General features: G+C 34.7%; 1 long non-coding RNA gene across 1 annotated transcript; it reads right to left on the minus strand.

Moving 5' to 3' along the window:
• Positions 1-1,188: 1,188 nt before the first annotated feature.
• Positions 1,189-1,582, minus strand: LOC116144734. Its single transcript, XR_004130315.1, has 3 exons — positions 1,464-1,582; positions 1,309-1,374; positions 1,189-1,213 (listed from the first exon to the last, which is right to left on the minus strand). It is a non-coding gene; the product is annotated as an uncharacterized LOC116144734 (long non-coding RNA).
• Positions 1,583-10,688: the final 9,106 nt, after the last annotated feature.

Genomic DNA, 10,688 nt, shown 5'->3' on the forward strand with positions numbered 1-10,688 from the left:
GACAAGGTCCATGGATGTAGGCTAAAAGTGGATTTAGCCAAACCATGTACATGACTGTGTTCTATTTTCCGCTCTCATGTTTGATGTGTTCAAATTGGAATTGCATAACAATGGTAAATATTCCGCTGCACTTTAAAATGAGTACTATACACCAAAGTGAGTCAACCAACTCCAACAATAGTGATAGAGTTAAGTTGAACTGTCTTGGGTATCTCCTTGGTTTGGTGTACATTTATTGTATCTCAAGGTTGGGGTGTTACATAACATCCACATCAGCCAGACAGAAAATACACCCATTCAATTTTTTTTATGAAGAAAATGTTCATAAACTTAAGTAGAAGTATAGCTGCTTTCCTTTTAGTCATCCATTGAAATACACAATAATTCATGAAGTGTGAAGAAGGGGGAAAACCTGACATGCAATGCATATATACATATACACTGAAGGAAGAGATACAATGAAAAGTTTTACTACCTTGCAAGGGGAAATAATTCAGTATGTAGATCTAAATTGACCATTCCTCTAGGATCTTGATTCGGTCACAGGGCTCTCTTTCTTGCAGCGTATCTCAATTTTTAAACATTCATTCAGTTCTGCCTCAACCTGATTCATGGTTGGCCTTCCACTGGAAGGTGAAGAAACACAAACCATAGCTATTTCTACAGCTCTCCAGACAGAATTAATGTCAAAGTCTCCCTGTAATCTTCGGTCAATAATGTTTCTAATATCCGCCTTTGCAACTTGAACCCACTCGTTTGTTATATGAATCCCTGGGTAGCGTTTTCAATCGCACGTTACCTGTGATTATCTCTAGCAAAACCACTCCAAAACTATACACATCAAATTTTCGGTTAACCTATGTGAGGCAAAGTACCTGCAGGAAAAAAATTGATGACTCAGTCTAAGCAATTGGAATAGATTATGCAACAAAGTTTCTTAAATACAAATATAGCCTCAAAAGTTTATTAAATCTTTTTATCACAAAAGGATATGGATAACATTAATAATCCGGTTCTCCTTACTCAGGGTCAAGGTATCCAGGGGTTCCAGCAATATTCTTGATGACACATGAGTTCCCCCCTCAACTGGAAAACTTCTGGAGAGGCCAAAATCAGCTACTTTCGCTTCGAAATTTTCATTCAATAAGATATTTGCAGGTTTCAAATCTCTATGAATGACGGGAGGCTACAGCCGCTATGGAGTACTCCAATCCTACATTTTGAATTAATTCAGTGCATAGACTATTGATCATTTCAAATCATAGAAGAAAAAAACAAAATGCGAAATTCAGATCAATTCTCCTTTACCTTTTGCTGCATCTGTTGCTATTCGAAGTCTCCCTTCCCAACTCAAGATACCAGCTGCTTGGGTTTCTGCATATCCATGACAAGTATAAGTATTTATCTGCAAAAAATTGATTTGTAGATGCTTGTACAGAAGAAAATGAACGGGGAACGTAAACCTAAGAGATGTGCCTCTAAGTTTCCATTAGCCATGAACTCATAGATCAGCCCATGTTTGTGTCCTCATCACAGTATCCAACAAGAGCTATCAAGTTTGCGTGATGAACTATCATAAGAAGTTAACCTGTAAGAAAAAAATTATCCTACACTAAACATGAAACAGCACTAATCACTGCACAAGTTAATTGCTTCATTTACAATTACCTCGGCTTGAAACTCCTTATATCCTTGAGCTGATGATGGAGAAAGCATCTTCACAGCTACTTGAGTTTCGTCTAAGTAACCATGGTAAACTGTCCCAAATCCTCCATTCCAAGAACTCTCTCAAAGTTATTGGTAATCTTACCACGTCAAGGAAAGAGAACTCTATCTTTGAACTCCAATGACCCTTTCTTGTCAACTGGAAAAAGCTTTTAATTTCAGTTACAAGAAAGTATAATTTCTGTTCTAGATATCCATGCAGTGGTGTCAATTAGTACCTGTTTCTCCATTTAAGTTTCCATAAAATTGTCACAATCTATGCTAATAAATCCTGGGAAAAATATGGTTCGACGGAGCAAAAATATTAGTATAACAGCTTATAGTTATTGAATAAAAATAGAAACTAATGCTTAAAATTGAGTTATAAAAACCCGATTGACTCTAAACATGAACCAGCCGCGTTGTGAGAGCAACCATGCAGAGGAATTCACAGATGAAATGTTTAAAAATCTCTATTGCTGCTTTAGCTTATTTTAGATGAGGAAAGCACACATAATCTTCATAAATATAGTGTCATACCATGTAAAGAACCAAGTATATTTAAAATGTGAGGTAACGACCATAGCACATATGAAAGATGAGTCAATTGCCAATTTGGTCTTACATGGGAGACTCTTACAAAAGACTTTTAAGTCATGGGGTTTTACATTGATCACTCTAGTAGACGTCTAATTCATTAATTGGTTAGAAAGTATCAAGGGGCTTCTGTTAACCATACTTTAAGGCAGACTTTCATGCTTGAGATCCAATTAGATGATTAAACATGTATCCACATTCATAATGAAATAATTTTTCAAGAAAACAATATGATAAGAAAAAGGGTATGCTAATTCTACAAGCTCAGGTTAATTTTTCTTTTTGATCAATAATTCTTAGTCATACCCACATGCAAAGAATTTAAAATAGGGTATGCCAATTCAAAGACAAATCCATCTATGTGATCAGAATTTATGATTTATCAAACGCTAACACTAGTCCAAGGCATAATTTGAGTTGAGTGGAGCTATCAGTACCCCATTAATGTACTAAAGAAGCTCCATTTCTTAAGACATCCTATTTTAAAGTTTTAAAATTAAAGTTTTTTCTTACAGCTCCTCATAAATTCCATAAATGCCCATAATTCAATTTTTTTTTTTTTAAATTTTAAAAGAGTTAACATTTCCTATTCTGTTGACTAGTTTTAACTTCAGTTATTTTAAGTTGGTAATGTCTAGTAAGCTTATTTGGATTGTATATAACTGACATTTTGGGCTTACGCAATTGATATCATAGCCTGCTTGTTCAAAAGAAGACCCTTTGCATACCAGAATTGCAGGGTCCTAGAAGAAGTTTGGAGTGGCATAGAGATAAATTATTATTTCTTAAGAGTGTTTGGTTATTTAGCTTATGTCACATTGACTCTACTGTTAGAACTAAGCTTGATACTAAATCTACGAAGTGCTTTTTCATTGGTTATGGTGATGCTAAGTTTATTTATTGTTTCTANAGATTCAATAATTTTAAGATGTGGACCTAAGTCGTGGACTTAATATCTAAACCTTAGCTCTCCCTAAACCCTAAATCCTAAAGATTTGCCATTCAAAACTCAGAACCCATGTTTACACATGCCGAGTTTTCTGGTCAACTTAAAAAGGTGAGTGCTTGTAAGTTACAATTTCCTATGAATCATTAACAACTTGCAACAAACAGTTGAGACAGTTGCACACCATTGAATTGAGTTTTAATAATTTCTCTTGTAATAACTAATAATCCACAAGAACTAGGCAATCATAATTTTTCAGAGTTTTTGTGATTTTTGGTTCAAATATTTTCTCTACTGAATATATAAATCTTACTTAATAAGGCTTTTCTTTATTTATATTGCAAGATCAAATATAGAACTCTGCTGGTAAGAAGTGTAACATACAGTCATACACTAAAAAAAGAAGGGGGTTATCATCAATAAAAGAAACATACAGTGGGATTTCGGCCCATTATTCTTTGTCGAATTTTATTGAAAGTTTGATTAATTTTTATTGATGGTCTTTCTAATATTATTATATTAAATAATACAAAAAAATGGTTGGTTGTTGGTTAGCAAACTTGCAACTGTACTAATTATTAGCATCAGGAATTAGCTGTTATAATAAATGTTGAGGGTCTCAGGTTTCTTGACTTTTAGTAGTGGTTCTATCCAGCTTTCCACTATATATGAGAGATCTAATTATTTGATCCGCCTCAGAGTCGGAGATAATTTTTTCTTTTTATTGTTAATTAATATAAGATCTTTTAAAAACTTAATGCTAACTAACACAAATTAGACAATGCAATACTACAATAATACGAATGTATAAAATTCCCTTAATAATAGCCAGAAATATTCCTAAGATTAAAAAGGCATAAAAACTTGAGCTTTTAAACAGATGGCATCCAAAATTTGTGGGATTACAGGAGTTGTTACTATCCCATGATTTGGTTCCAGTGATTTTTTCCAAGTGCTCCGATAAATCCAACAAAAGTAAAAAAAATCCAAAGTGATAGACAAAAATTTCATGCAAGGTTAACTAATCCATTTATGAGCATGAATTGATTCGCATTGGCGAATTGCAGCTACACTGCTTTGTGGCGTTGGTTATGGCCGGTCACCATAGACGGGTTTTCCTAATTCCAGATTGTGGAATATTCATAATTATTAAACTTATAAGTTGTGTGTGTGCACATCAATTCTGCGTACACACAGGTTGCCAGACTTATGTCTTGGCTTGGTTCGTTTCGAGTGTGTGTGCACAACGGTTTGTACTTACACTCTCGCTTCAGATATTTAAAACATAGCACAAGTTGCATGTCTGATAAAGTGAAAAAGATATAGCTTATCTTTGTCTCTTGCTTTTTAGGATCTTTTTACATATGTTACAATATGCTTAGGTGGTCCTAGGGAATAAAATTATCATTCTCGGTTTGTTTTGTGGTCCAAAAAAAAGAACGGATACTTTTCTTATTTAGACAAACATGGGTCAACCCTTTGTTGGCTGACGTGACACTATATTATTGAGCAAGAAACCCTTCATTATATAATACTCTTTCTTGCGTTAATAAATCTAACCTTTTGACATTTTTGTTTCTTTTTACTCTGATTTTCTTAGAGTATTCTTTCTCTTAAGGTTCAAGGTTTATTTTCCATTTTTGTGCCAAAAACCTCACCATATCAAACATAGACTTAATGGTTCTTGGAATGTGGTTCCTTTGCTGATGCTGGTGTGTTGCTTCAGCACTTGAAGCTTGGTGGTTCACAAGCTGCTTACTAGTGTGTTCCCGGTGTGAAGAAGATCCTAAGAAGTTGCTACACATTAAGGATTTAGAGTGTGGTGCTAAGTGCAAAGTTGAATAGGGAGTTCTTTTTACTGTAACTTAGATCAACTTTGAACGTTATCTTGTAATGTGTTTTTAACTTAGTGGATTGCTTCGATTTGGACAAGGTCCCATGGATGTAGGCTAAAAGTAGGGGTGGGATAAAAAATCCGAAAACTGAACCGAACCGAAAATTAGGTTTTTTTACAAACTGGTTCGGTTTTCGGTTAGTAAAATTCAAAAAACCGAAAAACCGGTTCGGTTTGAAAAAATTGCAAACCGGTTAACCGAAAACCGGTTTTTAAACCGGTTTTACCCTACATATAAAAGCAGATTTTTTTTTTTCACTCACGCAGTCACGCTACAAGCCTACAACAGCACCATCCACATTCATCTTTCACTCTCTCAGCCTCCAGTCACCAAATCTGAAAATTTCAAGATTCAAATCTCTGCACTTCGTCTGCGTCAATCGTCGTTCGCCATCACCCATCCACACTATGAGCTATTTCGTCGTTCGCCAGCACCCAGCACTCCAACAGAGTCACGCCATTGCCCCACCGTGAATAGAGTCTTCTCTCCAAGCTTCGATCTGTCGAGCTTCACGTTCACAGTCAACAGATCACTCTCCAGTCAAGCCACCGTGAGGCGTGAGCAGACTCCACCGTGAGGCTTGAGCAGACCCACCCTGAAGAGACGCCACCGTGAGCACTGAGCCACTGAGTAGACCCACTGTGAGCATACTCTTGAATCTTGATTTGAACAAGTTATTAGTTATATGCCATGCTATTTGAACTGTGGATACTCTTGAATCTTGATTTGAACTGTGTCAAGCGATGGTCCACCCTGAAGTTTTTGTTTGTTGAAAATAGACATAAAATAAGCATTTACATTGCATGTTGGCTGAAGTAACAACTTCTGCAAACCAGTGCAAGCAGAAAGTTGCACAATATGCTGATGAATTAGAACAGTAAGCCAATCTACTTTTGGTGCATGTTGTCTTGAGATGTCATATTGCTTTTAGATACTATATATTCATGATCATGTGATATAGTTCATGATAATGTAAATACAATGGGGCTTACTAAGCAGCAACATAGGCATTTAATGGAAGAAATTAAGAACAGAAGTTCAAGAGAGCTCTAGGAGAAGAATTGTGAATATAGTAAGTGAAATCTTAGGAAAACCTGAAGAAAAAGCAAGAGAGAATAAATTCAGAATATTAATTAGTTTGAAGAAATGATCTGCAGGACACGCATTAGTGTGAAAAGTGAAAAACCCTGTGAGAATAAAGTGAAAGAATAAGTTTCCAGAAAAGTAAAGTTGAAATGCTTAACAGTATTTGATTTACAAACAGATGAAATGAAATTCCCAGGTTGAATCTTGATTTAAGTTTGTATGAATGCATTTTTGTTTTTAGTTGAATTTCTTAGAATTAGTTATAAGTTAAAAGTTAAATTTTTAGTGCAACAAGTTGTTAAACTAGTCATGTTTTTAGTGTCAAATTTGAAACCAGAAAACAGGAAAGGGATCATGAGAACAATGGAAATTGCCTTTTAAGTATTCATCAAATTAGAGAATTTATTTGTGATTAATGAAACTTATTGATGGACTAGATTTTTAATTGATGTAGTGCAGCACAGATGTTTGATGTTATGCTGCAATAAAAGGTAATTGAGATAGAGATATATGCATACACAGTTTTAATTATCGTCAAGTTGTGTAATGTTAAGTGTAGAGTGGCTTTATTAATGATGATTGATTAGTGAATGAAAAAGTTGCGTAATCTAAGCAGTCAATTGAAATTCTCTGTTTTTCATATGATTTTTGGATGTTGAAAGTTACCCTTGGAAAAAGAACTTCTTTTTGGTTGCTATTTGGATTGTGTATGGTGCATGATTAAGATAATAAAAAAGTGGTTTGACTGCTTTTTGACATTTCTTTTCAGTGTTAATGAGAATTAAGATTGTGATATGCTTGCTGTATATTTTGGAGATGTGGATGTTCTTTACTTGCATATAAAATACTCTAGCTTATTCACCCATTAGATTTTATAAAATCTTTAGCATATATGCACATAATAATTTGGGCACAAACATTGATTAACATACCCTAAATTTCTTAAGATTTGAATTGTTTTCATAACTAAATTTCCTTTTATTTTTAGTTACTCAATAAATAAAAGAATATGATTATATGGATGTCTTATTTACTTACTTGATATTTACTTAATGAATTGTAGATGTCATCGGCCGCAGACAATATGGTGAGACACCGACAAGTATAACCCAACTCCAGCTCCAACTCCCACTCAACTCCAAATTCCATGGCACCCCCAACTCCTTTAGCCCCAAAAGTGCAAGGGCAACAAGTTCTAGGAAGAATAGTTCTCAAGTGTGGGATCACTTTGTTAAGAGTGATTGTGGCATAAGGATGATTGACTGCGAATGTAGTTATTGTGGGAGTGTTCTAGCATGTCCGACTAAGAGTGGTACGAGTTGTCTACGTAAACATTAAATAGATGCAAAAAGTACCTCCAAATGTGGTAGACAAGAAACAGAAGACCCTAATTTTTAACAAGGAAGTGGATACGTGATCTCTCAAGCGGCATTGCTCCCTCCACACAATCTTCATTTGGTCATGGAAATATGATCCAGATTTGATTAGAGAAGCTATAGCAAAAATGATCATTGTTGATGAGCTAACTTTAGTTTTGTGGAGCGTGAGGGGGTCGCAACTTATGAAGGTGACACAACCTAGATTTCAAGTACCTTGTCGGAGAACTGTGACTAAAGATTGCTTGAAAATATATATTGCAGAGTGCCAAAAGTTGAAGAAGTTTTTCAGCAAGTTTTGCACAGAGTTTGTCTGACAACTGAACATGGACAAGCATTAGAACCTTAATTATATGTGCCTTACTGTGCATTTCATTGATGATCACTGGCAACTACAAAAAAGAAATTTAAATTTCTGTCCAATCACTAGTCATAAAGGTATAATGATAGCAAGGCAGTTGAGAGATGTTTGCTTGATTGGGGTATTTATAAGGTATTCACAATCACAGTAGATAATGCTAGTTGAATGATGTTGGGGTAAGCTATCTGAAGACAGACTAGCAAGTTGGAAGGGAAGTGTATTGGACGGTGATTTTCTACACATGAGATGTTGTGCACATATTTGAGTTTAATTGTGAAAGAGGGATTAAAGGAAATGGATGACTCCATATTAGAATACGTTCAGCAGTGAAGTATGTAAGGTCTTCTCCAGCAAGGTTACAGAGTTTAAGGCATGTGTGGGAGAAAGAAAAAATTGCAAGTAAAAGGCATTTGGTTCTTGATGTAGAAACCCGTGGAACTCTACATACTTGATGTTGGAAGGGCATTAAAATTTCAAAAGCTTTTGAGTTGTTGGCATGGAAGATAGCAAGTATGCAGATGAACTTACTAGTGGTGATAGGTCTCGAGGTTTGCCTACGAGTACTGATAGGAGTATGCTCATTATTTGTTACCGTTCTGCAAGTATTTTACGATGCTACTCTAGTTGTCTGGGTCTCTTTATGTTACTGGTAATGCATATATGCGAGAGATTTTTGGCGTTGGGTTGAAGATTTCAACATGGTGTAAAAGTTCTGATCTTTGTACAGAATATGGCTACACGGATGAAAGAAAATTTGATAAGTATTGGTCAAATGTTGATAATATCAACATTATGTTTTCATTGCAGAGGTACTGGATCCTAGGCACAAATTGGATTATGTGGACTGGATTGTTAATCAGGCCTATGATGTTGTTGTAGCTGACAAGTTGATGAAAAAAAGTGAAAGAAACTTTGTTGTCTTTATTTGAGCAATATAGTTTGCTTATAGTGGATGACCATGAGCAGTCAAAAGAGAAATCTCAAGTCCCAATTAAATTGGTGTGCATAAGTAAATGTTGAATGAAGACTTCATAAGGGTTATGTATAAGGAGAAAAAGGCTGCAAAGAAAGCTGTTCAACATAGAACGGAGTTGGATAAGTATTCAGCAGATGATTGTGAGGATGACAACGGAACACTTTTGATATCTTGAATTGGTGGAAGATGAATTCAACAAAATATGTTGTACTCTCTATGATAGCACGAGATGTGTTGGCTATGCCTGTTCAACGGTTGCATCTGAATCGGCTTTTAGTATAGGGGGTCGTGTATTAGATCCATTTCGTAGCTCCCTTACTAGTAAGATGGTAGAGACTCTTATCTGTACACAGGATTGGATTAGGAATACACTGGTCCATTGACCATTGAGGAAAGCATGGAGGAATTATCTCGACTTGAGTCAGGTGACATTTTTTGTTAATTTTCAATATAATTATATATTTTATTCATTATTTATGATTCTAGCTAACTTGTTTGTCCAACTTTGTGCAGAGGATTTCTCTTCGGGAGTGGAAAGTAGTATAAACCATCTTGTGATTGAAGGGTATTCCAATTTCCAATATATGAGGTATATTATCATTAAAGTTATCACAGCATATGTTTTATTTTAAATTTTGGAGAGTTGCTAACTATAAGCTTATTAATGAGTTTTGACTATTGAGTAATTGAATTATACATTAGTTGCTATTTTTAGTTTTATTTTAAATTTTATTTTTTGATGTGTGAAATTTGTTGTTTCTTGTTTCCGGTTGCTTTAAGGTAGTTATGGGTTTATTAGAATCAATTGTTGGTGATTTCTTTATTATTTTGGTTTTTGTGGAGTATTGGAGTGTTAAATGTATTTGGATGGGTGCATAGAAAGCATTTGTTGGTTTTGTTTGTGGAGTATTGGAGTGTTTGAAGTGCAAATATTGATAATGTGGATAAATGGATGAGTGTAAGCGTAATGTTTGGTGATGGAGTGCATATTTTGCATTTGTTTGGATCTTAGTAGATATTGAAGTGCAAAGTTGATAATGTGGATAAATGGATGAGTGTAAGCCGTAAGGGGGCTATGAGTGTTATGATTTTAGATTTTCGGTGGAAGCATTTTGGATGGTTAAATGTTCATATGTTTTATATTTTCATTTATAGCTGTTAATTGAAGATGATGATCTTCTTCGTGTGCCATTAACAAATCCGGGGAGTGCGGAATCAAGAAACTTCATTAACACCAACATTGTGGGATGCAGATGATTTATGTTTATTAAGTTTTTTTACTTTGTAATTTTATGTTATGTATTTGAGTTTATTAATGAATATTGACTATCAATGATGTGTAATTGAATTCTTTATGTTTTTATTTCATATTCTGGTCAGTATTTGCAATAAGTAATTTAATATGTTAATGTATTTTTCATACAAAGAATACAAAATAAACAAAATAAAAGAGAAACATAATATGAAATTATATATAAAATAATAAATATTTAAATTAGGGGCTTGAATAAAACATTGAAGAATTTTATGGATTAAAAGGTATTTGAAAACCGGTTAACCGGAAACCGAACCGAAAATTCGGTTCGGTTTATATTCGGTTTTTAACCGAAACCGGTCCGGTTTCGGTTTGGATAAACCGGTTCGGTTAACCGGTTTATCCCACCCTAGCTAAAAGTGGATTTAGCTGAATCATGTTATGGCTATGTTCTTTACTTTTGCACCTATGTTTGATGTGGTTTATAAACTA

This window comes from Pistacia vera, unplaced genomic scaffold, assembly GCF_008641045.1.
Source record: "Pistacia vera cultivar Batoury unplaced genomic scaffold, PisVer_v2 Contig454, whole genome shotgun sequence".
Classification (NCBI taxonomy): Eukaryota; Viridiplantae; Streptophyta; class Magnoliopsida; order Sapindales; family Anacardiaceae; genus Pistacia; species Pistacia vera.